Source organism: Lactuca virosa, chromosome 3, assembly GCF_052849685.1.
Source record: "Lactuca virosa cultivar CGN04683 chromosome 3, Lactuca_virosa_CGN04683_v6, whole genome shotgun sequence".
Classification (NCBI taxonomy): Eukaryota; Viridiplantae; Streptophyta; class Magnoliopsida; order Asterales; family Asteraceae; genus Lactuca; species Lactuca virosa.
Genome location: NC_136428.1, coordinates 359,381,785 through 359,386,378, shown reverse-complemented (window position 1 = coordinate 359,386,378; position 4,594 = coordinate 359,381,785).

The window sequence follows — 4,594 nt, the reverse complement described above, 5'->3', positions numbered from 1 at the left end:
CGGGAAGTAGTTATGTATGCCTGATGTCTTTGTGATTCATGCATGTTTATGTTATTTGTTTGTGTTATGTTTATAACGGACCTCGGTTCGATGTCGGGCGGGGCCCGATGTAGTGGGCGGGGCCCAAGTTATTCCTGACTTCGGTCTGATGTCGGGCGGGGCCCAATATATGCCAGACTTCGTTCCGATGCCAGGCGGGGCCCGATGCATTGGGCAAGGCCCAGTATGTGTTAAATGTGTTAATGTATGGTATGTGGTAGTTTGGGGGGAGCTCACTAAGCTTCGTGCTTACATTTTTCAGTTTTGGTTTCAGGTACTTCCGGTAGTAAAGGGAAGAGCTCGGGGTGATCGCATGACACACACACCACAGTATTCAGCTTGGGATTGTCTAGACTTTGATATTTTATCATATATTTGTCACAGTATTTTGGGATAACGTTTTGTTACACATGATACATGTTTTACCCCTTATGATTTTGGATGTTCTATGGTTTATTATGATTTTCAAAAGGAAATTTTTGGGTCATATTTTTGGATGTTACAATTTGCATCCAATGAGTTCCTTATTCTTAGGTAAACTTATTATATCCCAAGTGTAATTTCGATGAAGAGCTACCGTCTCTTCATTCATCGCCTTGATCCAATTAGGATCAGAAGAAGCCTCATTATAATCTTTAGGTTCAATAGTCTTATAAAGATTAGAGACAAAATATCTAGTTTCAGTGTTAAGACATGAATAGTTAATAGTTCTCTCTATGCCATACTTAAATTTACCCTCTACTACAGAGTTAGCAAGCTTGATAAGCATATGTGACTCACGTGTAGACCTAAAGGACGCAATAAAATGATTCATTGAAGGAGAAGAATGAAACTGACTACTCTCCTCAGAGACACTTGAGGAAGAAGGGACAAAGCCACCAGTAGGAGGCACAATTGCATCGCCACTTTGGTTTCTAGCCTCACCAGTGTTGGCCTTATCCAGGTTGGTGGCTACATCAACACCATCCCGCAAGGGTTCTACTCTCAGCTCATCAAGATTAATAGAATCATTAGAATATTCATTAGTGTCAAAAACATCATAGGAAAAAGGATCAAAATGGCCATTTTTATTGGAAAATTGATCAACTGAAGTTGACCTTAACTTTTATGGAAAGACGGATTTGTAAAATTTAACATCCCTTGATACAAAAGAAGAATTGGTGTCAAGACTAAGAAGTTTATAAGCTTTTTTATCGGAAGAATAACCTAGTAAAATACATTTCTCATCTCGTTTAGAAAACTTATTAGATATATTTTGTTTAACAGCAAAACATAAGCAACCAAAAACTCTTAAATGATCAAAACTAGGAGTAACTTCCATCCTCTGGCTTTCTCCAGTAGGTTGCAGTTCTTTTAAAAACAAGTTCATATGGAGATAATCCATTTAAAAAAGAAGTTGGCATTCTATTGATTAAGAAAATAAAAGTCAAAATAGCATATCCCCAATATTTAACAGGAATTCCGGATTGGAAAAGAAGAGAACGAGCTACATTGAGAATATGCATGTGCTTCCTTTCCACAACTCCATTCTGTTATGGAGTATAAGCACAAGACATTTGATGAACAACACCATTTTCAAAAAAAAAAAAAAAAAAAAAAAAAAACTCATCTGATTATTAATAAATTCAGTTCCATTATCTGAATGAACTACTTTAATTTTAACACTAAATTGATTTTGAAGAATATTGACAAAATGCATAAAACAATCAAAAACTTCACTTTTAGATTTTAAAAGAAAAACACAAATGGCCCTTGTAAAATCATCCAAAATAGTCAGAAAAGACTTAAAACCTTCTGTTGAAGCAACCCTATAATGTCCCCAAACATCTAGGTGAATTAGCTCGCCAAACATAGTTGTGTTATATTGATTATGAGGAAAAGACTCCCTAGTCTGTTTTGCCTTATGGAAGACATCACATAGAGGTAGGGACTCATTACCAAGTTTTAATTTTCCTTTTAAAGAACTCAAAGCTTGGTCAGTAGGATGACCAAGTCTACTATGTCACGTAAGTTTAGAGACACAACATTTAGAATTATTCATATTAGCAGGAATACCTGAGGGGATGCATTTAAATTGATACAGTTCCCCAGAATCTCTATCATTCTCCACCATCTGCTTTGACAATGAATGATGGATTTTAGAAGTATGTTTAGAAAATACAACTTCACAACCACTATCTTTACACAGCTTATATACAGACAAAAGATTAACATTGAAGTCTACAATAGCAGAAACATCAAACAAGGTGAGATGTGAAGACAACTGAAGATTCCCAATTTTATTTATCTGAGCAGAGGAACCATTTGGATGTTTGACAAGAAGATTAAGTCTAGATATATCTACTATATCACTAAGTTGGGAATCAGAAGCTATCATATGTTGATTTTCCCCCCAGTCAACAATCCAACTCGGAGGGGACTTAGAACTGATAAAAGAATTACAACACTGAAACAAGGTAGTACCTGCCATATTAGCAGTAGCAATCACATCCTTATTAACAAATTTCTCATTAATGAGACGAAATAACTTGTTGTATTGCTCACTTGTGAGATAGTAAGCATCACTTCCATTAACAGACTCAGAAGTAACAGAAGAGTTGTTGCCAGAATTAACAGAAGAAGAATTCACAACAAAGGATTTACTTTGACAATTTTGATTATTAAACTCATTCCTGGGTTTAAAATCTTTAGGATAACAAATCAACTTATAACACTTTTCTATCATATGACCTTTAAGACCATAATGTTTGCATTATAGTCCTTGATTCCTAGACCTATTTTGATTATATCCTCATTTAAAATTATTAACTTTACTATTAAATGCAGAGGCATGGGTCTTAGAAGTACCAATAGAAACTAGAGAAACATTCTTTTGATGTGACTCTTCTCTAGAAAGAATAGAGAAAGCAGTTTTAACATTGGGTAAGGGTTCCATCAAAACAATATGACTTTTGACTTGATTATAGACATCATCAAGACCACTAAGAAACTTCATTAGTTTCCTTAGTTTAGAATGATCATTAAGCTTAGTATCAGCATCAAATACACACTCGATTAAACTAGTTAAGCCATCAAATTCTTTCTATAAGGAATCAAGTTTATTGAAATATTAAGAAAGGGAGGTGTCATTTTGTTTTAATGTGTTAATTTGTTAATGAATATTGAAAATAACAAACCCATCAGCCTTATTGTATGTTTCAAACAAATCATTCCAAATATCCTCAACCTTATCTGAATATACATGATTAGCATATATAGACTCAGAAATTGACCCTAAGATGCAAGTACACACAACAGCATTAACACGTTCCCATTTAGAGGTTTTAGATGATTCGGTTTTATCAAGAGTAAGAGTACCATCTACAAACCCTAGCTTATTTCGATATTTAAGACCTCTTATCATAGCACTATGCCATAAACGGTAATTTTCATTTCCACTTAGTTTTATAGTGATAATAGAAGTTATAGAATTATCAGATGGATAAATATACATAAGATCATCAAAATCATTAGGATTATCTTTACCACTACCACCAGGAGTTTTGCCAGTCATGATGAAAGAAAGCACACATGAGGTAGAACAAACAAGTACATAGAGAAAACGGGCACAACAAACAAATACACAGAGAAAACAGACAATTATGATGACTTAAAGTCCAGATGGTCACCACAGTATGTTGGGGCCCAAGATAATCAACACAAAGTCAAGAAAACAATGTAAACAATAACTAGTGTACTCAAGACAACCAGGATCTCCCACATCTACAACTAATTAAAAGGAGAAGGGAACAAGAAAACCCTCACAGTGCAAATATGCAGAGACGACCAATAATCGACTCCCTATATAAGTTCTCTACAAGAGCTTATTTGCGATGAATCCGACCTCTAGAGAGTTATTTCATATTTTAGGGATTAATCGATTGTAGTTTAGATGAACATCTTACATATGGCGATACACCACCACATGTTACGAGTCAGCACATCTGTAAGATCAAAAAAACTACTCGCAGTACCAAAATCTTAAACAATAAAGCGATTTTGTTTCGATTTGGGAGAATAAAGCTGAAACCCTAGATCAAAAGAGGAAGAACCCTAGATTTCACAGATTAAGTCACAGATGTAGCGATTACAACTGACACTTTAACTCGAACATAAAATGGTGAAGATCTACAAGGATCTATATAAAACGTAAAGAAAAGAGCGAAAGATACATTTCAAAAAAATATGAAACATCAAAATGAGAATCGGAGAGCCTTAGACATTTGATACCATGTTAAAAAATGATAAACCAAATTTTCCTAACATCAACGTTTCTTATATAATTTGAGGATTAAGAAATAGAAGGTTTTCAAGTTACTTACAAATCAAACCTCATTAAAAAAAACCCTAATCTACTCTCAAAATGAAACACTCATCCTACACTATAACGATCAAGAACAAAAGGATGATCAATCATTCAAAATATTACAATTGTGAAACCCTAACTAAAGCAGGTGAGAATGAGAGAGAGAGAGAGAGAGAGAGAGAGAGGGCGGGGGGAGGGAGGGAGAACTTT